Below are 9,589 nucleotides of genomic sequence, written 5' to 3'. Positions count from 1 at the left end.
GTCACTCTCATGACCCATTGAGTGATGCCATTGACTGCACAGTCCCTGCCACGCAATCTGTATATGTCACATTTTGAGATTGCCTTGGAAACCTTACTGGGCAGGTACTAAAATATACCTGTTACCAGGTACTGTCACCTAATGGAAACTTTAAAGATCGAGCTGAGTCAAGTTAAGCCAAGCTAGGTAGGTGCAAGTGGAAAAGGGCTATTAGAGATCACAAAGTCTGATCGAAATTGAGGCCATTCAATTTCGGTGTAAAGACGTTAAACTACATATGTGAAGGTCTCATAATGGTTTCACCTGAAACCTCTGCTGATAATCACCCACGCCTTTTTTCCACCCCTTGGCTCATGTGATGTGTTTCATAGTTGGTCAACGACCCTGGTAAAGACAACCCCCTCTGGGGTTTAAATACCTGGGACTCTCCAACGTTTAGTTTTAGATCTAACGAAGGTTCTCAGAGGAGAGGTGAAAGGTCTTCAAGGCACTTAGAGAATTCCAGCTGCTTTCTTTCAAAGCTCATCAGACTACCATGACGTGGATGACTGGGAACCCTTTTTTCTCATTCACTGTGTGCAGTCCCTCTGGAGTCATCCCTGTTGGAGCTTGTCAGTAGCAAAGGCCTGAAGGTACAAAAATGAATACTGAAGAGAGCTTAACACCAATCCTGCTTGAATTTGAAGGCCGATATAAGTCTATCCTTTCAGAGTTGCAGACTTGAACGTAGGCCTCCTGTGGCTCGTTGGTCTAGGCGTATGATTCTCGCTTAGGGTGCGAGAGGTCCCGGGTTCAAATCCCGGATGAGCCCCCTTAAACTCACAATCTCTTAGCTTCATGGAATTCTTTGCTAAGACACATTCCTTCTGGGGCATTGTAAATGTGTTGTGTGCCAAACCATTCAATGTGATCTGTGACACCAATTTGTCTTTCTAAAATAACGTTTTTGATTTTGTGAAAGAGTCACTCTCATGACTCATTGAGTGATGCCATTGACTGCACAGTCCCTGCCACGCAATCTGTATATGTCACATTTTGAGATTGCCTTGGAAACCTTACTGGGCAGGTACTAAAAAAATACCTATAACCAGGTACTATCACCTAATGGAAACTTTAAAGATCGAGCTGAGTCAAGTTAAGCCAAGCTAGGTAGGTGCAAGTGGAAAAGGGCTATTAGAGATCACAAAGTCTGATCGAAATTGAGGCCATTCAATTTCGGTGTAAAGACGTTAAACTACATATGTGAAGGTCTCATAATGGTTTCACCTGAAACCTCTGCTGATAATCACCCACGCCTTTTTTCCACCCCTTGGCTCATCTGATGTGTTTCATAGTTGGTCAACGACCCTGGTAAAGACAACCCCCTCTGGGGTTTAAATACCTGGGACTCTCCAACGTTTAGTTTTAGATCTAACGAAGGTTCTCAGAGGAGAGGTGAAAGGTCTTCAAGGCACTTAGAGAATTCCAGCTGCTTTCTTTCAAAGCTCATCAGACTACCATGACGTGGATGACTGGGAACCCTTTTTTCTCATTCACTGTGTGCAGTCCCTCTGGAGTCATCCCTGTTGGAGCTTGTCAGTAGCAAAGGCCTGAAGGTACAAAAATGAATACTGAAGAGAGCTTAACACCAATCCTGCTTGAATTTGAAGGCCGATATAAGTCTATCCTTTCAGAGTTGCAGACTTGAACGTAGGCCTCCTGTGGCTCGTTGGTCTAGGCGTATGATTCTTGCTTAGGGTGCGAGAGGTCCCGGGTTCAAATCCCGGACGAGCCCCCTTAAACTCACAAGCTCTTAGCTTCATGGAATTCTTTGCTAAGACACATTCCTTCTGGGGCATTGTAAATGTGTTGTGTGCCAAACCATTCAATGTGATGTGTGACACCAATTTGTCTTTCTAAAATGACGTTTTTGATTTTGTGAAAGAGTCACTCTCATGACTCATTGAGTGATGCCATTGACTGCACAGTCCCTGCCACGCAATCTGTATATGTCACATTTTGAGATTGCCTTGGAAACCTTACTGGGCAGGTACTAAAATATACCTATTACCAGGTACTATCACCTAATGGTAAGGTAAGGTAAGGTAACTTTATTTATACCTAAAGGCAAGGTAAATTTGCTTTACAGAAAAATGACAGCATTTGACATCCCTTTAAAAACACACATACCTAGTAAATATATAAAACTCACTGTGACACATACTTTAATATTTCGAATCAAAAACAGTTCTTATTTAATTCAGTGACAGCAACGGCGACAAAGCTATTTTTATAACGCTTTGTCCTGCATCTTGGAAATAGAAACCTCCGTCCTGAAGGAAGAAGCTGAAATTCACCCCTTAGAGGATGGGAACCATTTTTAAGGATTGATAAAGCCATCCTCTGTACCTGCTTAGAGTACAGGGAGGCTAAACAAGACTGTGGCTCACCTATCAGACGACTGGACCATCTCACTATCTGATTTAGAGAGTTTTTCTCTGTGACAGAGGTCTGACCAAACCATGCCACCAAACAAAAGGATAAAACGGACTCAATAAAAGAACGATAAAACAAAGTTAAAATTTTTTGGTCAATGTGGAAATGAACAAGTTTCCTAAGGCAATAAAGGTGCTGGTGACCCTTTTTACAAACTGATTTGCAATTTTGATCAAAGTTCAGTTTTTCATTTATTATGGTCCAAAGATATTTATATGATTGTACTTGCTCTATTTTCTGACCTTTAATTAAAGTGACTCCGTGCCCATTTTGTTGTTTCCTAAAATCAACAACCATGTCTTTTGTTTTAGATATGTTCAGCTGGAGATAAGACTCCTCACACCACTGAACAAAGTCATCAATGACTGGACCGTGGTTAATTTCACCCTCTTTCAGTAAGCTGACAATAACAGAGTCATCTGCATATTTAATAATGACCCTGTTTTCATGTCTGCCCTGACACATGTTTGTATAGAGAGTGAATAATAAGGGCGATAGGACGCAGCCTTGAGGAGAACCTGTGGAGGAGAACACTGGGTCAGACAGAACCCCATTTATTCTCACTCTTTGTGACCTGTCAGTTAGAAAATCTAAAATCCAGCCCACCAGGTTTTTCCTGATTTCAAACTGTTCTAAAAGTCTTTTAATTAAAATATGGGGCTGTATTGTATTAAAAGCCGAAGAAAAATCAATGAAAAGAAGTCTTGCAAAAGTCCCTTTACTCTCTACATGTTTAAGAATTAGATTTAGTAAAGTCAAAAGTGCGTCCTCCACTCCTCTGTTGGGCCTGTATGCAAACTGCATTGGATCCAGCTGACCTTCAGTCTCTTTCATAATCACATTTCTGATGATTTTTTCAAAGACTTTCATGACAACTGAAGTGAGGGCAACAGGCCTGAAGTCGTTTAGAATTTTTGGACGACTAGATTTAGGGACAGGAACCACGACTGCTTCTTTCCAAAGAGAGGGCACATGTTGTGTTTGCAAGGATTTGTTAAAAATAACCTGAAATATAGGACTGAGTTCATCAGCACAAGATTTAATTAGGCGGCCACTAATATTATCAGGACCCTGGCTCTTATTCACATTGACTGTATGAAAGGCCTTTTTAACATCGCTGAGTTCAATGATAAAGTGCTGAGTATCTCTCAGTTTCTGTTTCAGTTCCAAAATATCCTCGCTAAAATCAGAAGAACTAAAACGAGCATAAAACATGTTTAAAGCATTTGCAAAATCTCTGTCTGAATTAAAACCATCTAAAATGACCTGACTGCTGCTCTGGGGATTTTGAAACCCTGCTATGGTTTTCATACAAGTCCAGGCAGACCCCAAATTTTTTGCAGCAAATTTGCTTTCAAGAAGGTTTTTGTAGCTCTGTTTTGCTTTCAAGATCTCGATTTTCATTTCCTTGGTGGCTGTCTGAAAATCGGTAACAGCCCCCTCTTTAAAGGCCTGTCTCTTTTTCCTTAAACAGGATTTGACACTTTTAGTGACCCATGGCTTATTGTTAGCGTAAATTTTAACGCGCTTACGGGGTATAATCATGTCTTTACAAAATACTGCATAAGAGCTAGTAACATCCACCAAAGCATCGAGATCATCTCCACAAGACTGAATAAAAACTTCCCAATCTGTACACTTAAAACATTCCTGCAAGGTAAGCACAGATTCTTCTGACCATATGTCAACATCCTTAGTCTTTGTCTTCTCTCGTTTTAAGACAGTTTTATAGATGGGCAGAAGATGCACACAGTTATGGTCAGAAGATCCCAGAGGAGGAAGCGGGAGGGATTTATAAGCATTCTTCACCGATCCGTAACAGAGGTCCAACATTTTATCCCGTCTGGTAGGACAGGATACATATTGATACAGATTGCCCAAAGTTGATTTAAGGGAGACATGGTTAAAGTCCCCCATTATAAAGTTTGGTGCATCAGGAGAAAGCGCCTGCAGCTTCTGCACTACATCTGAAATGATGCTGCAAGGGGAGGCGGGGTGAGCCTTCGGGTGAATGTAAACTACGGTTATAAAAAGTTGTGGAAACTCACGAGGGAGATAAAAAGGGCGCAGTGACACGGATAAAAGTTCAACATCTGGTGTACAAATACATTCTCTAACAGTCACAGCGCTACAGTAACGTTTGTTCACATACAAGCATACTCCCCCTCCTTGAGATTTCCCTGTTACCCGTGCATCTCGATCCCGGCGGAAGGGAGCTCCAAAACCGTCGATTGAAAAATCGGCGTCCTGATCCAGCTCCGTCAGCCATGTCTCGGAAAAAGCCATTACACAGCTGTCCCTGAAGTCTTTCTGGAACCTGACGTTTCCCTGGAGTTCATCCAGTTTGTTCCTAAGAGACTGAACATTTCCAAGGATAACAGACGGCAGGGGAAACCGACTGACCTGTTGTCTCCTCATACGCAATTTAACACCTCCACGTCTCCCTCTTTTCCTCTTCCTCTTCTCACTCGTTCTGTTAGAGTCTTTATGTATAAAATCCGGTATACATGAGGTGAGGTCCTTACCATCATACGGTAAGTTAAGTTGTAACAGTTGGTCGCGGGAGTAAACAATCCTCAGCTGACTCACGGCCTCGCCCACCTCATTGGAAACGAGCCAGCATAATAGAAATCCAACCAAAATGAAGAAGAAAGAATCCATGACGTTCTCACTGTTGTGGAGCGTGTGTCACTTTGTAAGAAACTGTCACTTCTTTCAACCAAAACACACGGCAACAAATAAAACCGAAAGAAATAATAAAAACTTAAAAACTTAGGATGCCAAGCTCTCACTCACTGCCGGTCGCTGCGTGCGCATGCGCCCAAGAACCAATATCAGTCTGGGGTGGGAATGGAAACTCTAAAGATCGAGCTGAGTCAAGTTAAGCCAAGCTAGGTAGGTGCAAGTGGAAAAGGGCTATTAGAGATCACAAAGTCTGATCGAAATTGAGGCCATTCAATTTCGGTGTAAAGACGTTAAACTCCATATGTGAAGGTCTCATAATGGTTTCACCTGAAACCTCTGCTGATAATTACCCACGCCTTTTTTCCACCCCTTGGCTCATGTGATGTGTTTCATAGTTGTTCAACGACCCTGATAAAGACAACCCACTCTGGGTTTTAAATACCTGGGACTCTCCAATGTTTAGTTTTAGATCTAACGAAGGTTCTCAGAGGAGAGGTGAAAGGTCTTCAAGGCACTTAGAGAATTCCAGCTGCTTTCTTTCAAAGCTCATCAGACTACCATGACGTGGATGACTGGGAACCCTTTTTTCTCATTCACTGTGTGCAGTCCCTCTGGAGTCATCCCTGTTGGAGCTTGTCAGTAGCAAAGGCCTGAAGGTACAAAAATGAATACTGAAGAGAGCTTAACACCATTCCTGCTTGAATTTGAAGGCCGATATAAGTCTATCCTTTCAGAGTTGCAGACTTGAACGCAGGCCTCCTGTGGCTCGTTGGTCTAGGCGTATGATTCTTGCTTAGGGTGCGAGAGGTCCCGGGTTCAAATCCCGGACGAGCCCCCTTAAACTCACAAGCTCTTAGCTTCATGGAATTCTTTGCTAAGACACATTCCTTCTGGGGCATTGTAAATGTGTTGTGTGCCAAACCATTCAATGTGATGTGTGACACCAATTTGTCTTTCTAAAATAACGTTTTTGATTTTGTGAAAGAGTCACTCTCATGACTCATTGAGTGATGCCATTGACTGCACAGTCCCTGCCACGCAATCTGTATATGTCACATTTTGAGATTGCCTTGGAAACCTTACTGGGCAGGTACTAAAAAAATACCTGTAACCAGGTACTATCACCTAATGGAAACTTTAAAGATCGAGCTGAGTCAAGTTAAGCCAAGCTAGGTAGGTGCAAGTGGAAAAGGGCTATTAGAGATCACAAAGTCTGATTGAAATTGAGGCCATTCAATTTCGGTGTAAAGACGTTAAACTACATATGTGAAGGTCTCATAATGGTTTGACCTCTGCTGATAATTACCCACACCTTTTTTCCACCCCTTGGCTCATGTGATGTGTTTCATAGTTGGTTAACGACCCTGGTAAAGACAACCCCCTCTGGGGTTTAAATACCTGGGACTCTCCAACGTTTAGTTTTAGATCTAACGAAGGTTCTCAGAGGAGAGGTGAAAGGTCTTCAAGGCACTTAGAGAATTCCAGCTGCTTTCTTTCAAAGCTCATCAGACTACCATGACGTGGATGACTGGGAACCCTTTTTTCTCATTCACTGTGTGCAGTCCCTCTGGAGTCATCCCTGTTGGAGCTTGTCAGTAGCAAAGTCCTGAAGGTACAAAAATGAATACTGAAGAGAGCTTAAAAACATTCCTGCTTGAATTTGAAGGCCGATTTAAGTCTATCCTTTCAGAGTTGCAGATTTAAACGCAGGCTTCCTATGGCTCGTTGGTCTAGGCGTATGATTCTCGCTTTGGGTGCGAGAGGTCCCGGGTTCAAATCCCGGACGAGCCCCCTTAAACTCACAAGCTCTTAGCTTCATGGAATTCTTTGGTAAGACACATTCCTTCTGGGGCATTGTAAATGTGTTGTGTGCCAAACCTTTCAATGTTATGTGTGACACCAATTTGTCTTTCTAAAATAACGTTTTTGATTTTGTGAAGGAGTCACTCTCATGACCCATTGAGTGATGCCATTGACTGCACAGTCCCTGCCACGCAATCTGTATATGTCACATTTTGAGATTGCCTTGGAAACCTTACTGGGCAGGTACTAAAATATACCTGTTACCAGGTACTATCACCTAATGGAAACTTTAAAGATCGGGCTGAGTCAAGTTAAGCCAAGCTAGGTAGGTGCAAGTGGAAAAGGGCTATTAGAGATCACAAAGTCTGATCGAAATTGAGGCCATTCAATTTCGGTGTAAAGACGTTAAACTCCATATGTGAAGGTCTCATAATGGTTTCACCTGAAACCTCTGCTGATAATTACCCACGCCTTTTTTCCACCCCTTGGCTCATGTGATGTGTTTCATAGTTGTTCAACAACCCTGATAAAGACAACCCACTCTGGGTTTTAAATACCTGGGACTCTCCAACGTTTAGTTTTAGATCTAACGAAGGTTCTCAGAGGAGAGGTGAAAGGTCTTCAAGGCACTTAGAGAATTCCAGCTGCTTTCTTTCAAAGCTCATCAGACTACCATGACGTGGATGACTGGGAACCCTTTTTTCTCATTCACTGTGTGCAGTCCCTCTGGAGTCATCCCTGTTGGAGCTTGTCAGTAGCAAAGGCCTGAAGGTACAAAAATGAATACTGAAGAGAGCTTAACACCATTCCTGCTTGAATTTGAAGGCCGATTTAAGTCTATCCTTTCAGAGTTGAAGCGTTAAGCACATGCTACCTGTGGCTCGTTGGTCTAGGCGTATGATTCTCGCTTCGGGTGCGAGAGGTCCCGGGTTCAAATCCCGGACGAGCCCCCTTAAAATCACAGGCTCTTAGCTTCATGGATTTCTTTGGTAAGACACATTCCTTCTGGGGCATTGTAAATGTGTTTTGTACCAAACCTTTCAATGTGATCTGTGACACCAATTTGTCTTTCTAAAATAACGTTTTTGATTTTGTGAAAGAGTCACTCTCATGACTCATTGAGTGATGCCATTGATTGCACAGTCCCTCCCACGCAATCTGTATATGTCACATTTTGAGATTGCCTTGGAAACCTTACTGGGCAGGTAGAAAAACATACCTGGGACCTTCCACCATTTAGATTTAGAACCAACAAAGGTTCTCAGATGAGAGGTGAAATGTGTTATACTGGGCATACACCGTGCAATTTTTGGCTCCTTTTGAGCCGATTTTTCAGTCTTGCGACCGTTTTGGTGATCGGCCCCAGTTTCGCCTTCATCGTGTGTCGTGCATCATGTAGTATACCTGGGGCAACGAGAAGCGATTAATCCCCCGCGTTTGTTTTTTTACACAGCTGAATAAATGTTACACAGAAAACTGATTAAACAGAACTGTGAGATGGTTGAGAAATTACAACAGTGTTCTGTTATATCTGAAGGTTAGACCGTCCAATTTTCACAGCCGTTTACTTCACGTTTCTGTGCCTACCTGATCTTCTAAGGACCTGGCCCAGATAGACTGCGAAGTCCGGGTCTTCAGGATGATGCAGCCATGTTAAACCACAGTAAATAGCGATAGCATACATGTGGTGTGTGCGTGGTTGTCTGCCTGTTATAACTCCAGTGATTTTCCTGCATTTGAAATCCTGTGTGATCTTGTGAATTTACTGAATCCAGCAACTAACCACTCTTTCTAGATTGTATCAAATCATCTCAATAAAAACAAATACAGTTGATGAATTTCATAGAGATCCTACATGATTTAATTACCTTCACCATAGAAACATGAAATTATTTTTTTCAAATTACAAAGTAGACTTTTGTAAATGTGACAACCACCCAATTTCCTTTTTTGAGTGTACAGTTGTGAGTCAAAGCAGCCACATGAGTCATTTTAAGTATTAACAGTATGCAAATTGAGTTATCACTGAGTGTCATGAGCTGATTTGCTGCTATTGTTTGACCCAAACATGCCACAATCTGAGGAAACGCACATTTAACAGCCGCTTCTTTCCACACGGTGAATGTTAAATAAGCTGATTCTTATACTCTACCTGAGCACTCAGAGCGCCACATTCATCCATTCACAAGCGCATATTCTAACATACACATGCATTCATAGTCCGATGTATAGATCAGAGAGTTACTTGGGGTTGATAACGTTCCCAATGATGTTTGGCATGCAGACTGGAGCAGCCAGGGCGAAACCACTGACCTCCCGATGTAGATAGGACCTGCTCCACCATTGTTGTTGTTATCATTATTATCGCTACACAGTTGTTTTAGACAAACAGCTACAAGATAAAGTTTGAACTCTTAATGATGGATATGTTGACTTGCAGTTGAACTTGGTGTTGCCCAAGTAATCCCATCCAACACACACAGCAGTGAGAGGGCGAGCCAATGAACAAACAGGACAGAGGGTGAACATTTGCTGATTTTAAGGAACTCTAACCTTTTGGTTTGTTTCTTCTTCTCCACTTATTCTTTTGCTCAATTTATTTCAGTCATGTAAACAATGGTTGAAA

General features: G+C 42.3%; 5 non-coding genes across 5 annotated transcripts; all 5 read left to right on the top strand.

Moving 5' to 3' along the window:
* Window positions 1-739: 739 nt before the first annotated feature.
* trnap-agg (transfer RNA proline (anticodon AGG)) lies at window positions 740-811 on the top strand. The gene has a single exon. It is a non-coding gene; the product is annotated as a tRNA-Pro (tRNA).
* An 891-nt stretch (window positions 812-1,702) lies between these two features.
* On the top strand, window positions 1,703-1,774 carry trnap-agg (transfer RNA proline (anticodon AGG)). Its single transcript has one exon. It is a non-coding gene; the product is annotated as a tRNA-Pro (tRNA).
* Window positions 1,775-5,923: 4,149 nt separating this feature from the next.
* On the top strand, window positions 5,924-5,995 carry trnap-agg (transfer RNA proline (anticodon AGG)). The gene has a single exon. It is a non-coding gene; the product is annotated as a tRNA-Pro (tRNA).
* Window positions 5,996-6,879: 884 nt separating this feature from the next.
* trnap-ugg (transfer RNA proline (anticodon UGG)) lies at window positions 6,880-6,951 on the top strand. The gene has a single exon. It is a non-coding gene; the product is annotated as a tRNA-Pro (tRNA).
* Window positions 6,952-7,841: 890 nt separating this feature from the next.
* trnap-agg (transfer RNA proline (anticodon AGG)) lies at window positions 7,842-7,913 on the top strand. Its single transcript has one exon. It is a non-coding gene; the product is annotated as a tRNA-Pro (tRNA).
* The last annotated feature ends 1,676 nt before the right edge of the window (window positions 7,914-9,589 follow it).

The sequence above is a fragment of the Maylandia zebra genome, linkage group LG18, assembly GCF_041146795.1.
Source record: "Maylandia zebra isolate NMK-2024a linkage group LG18, Mzebra_GT3a, whole genome shotgun sequence".
Taxonomy (NCBI): Eukaryota; Metazoa; Chordata; class Actinopteri; order Cichliformes; family Cichlidae; genus Maylandia; species Maylandia zebra.
The sequence above is the reverse complement of the archived record's forward strand: the minus strand, read 5'-3'. Positions and strand labels throughout refer to the sequence as shown.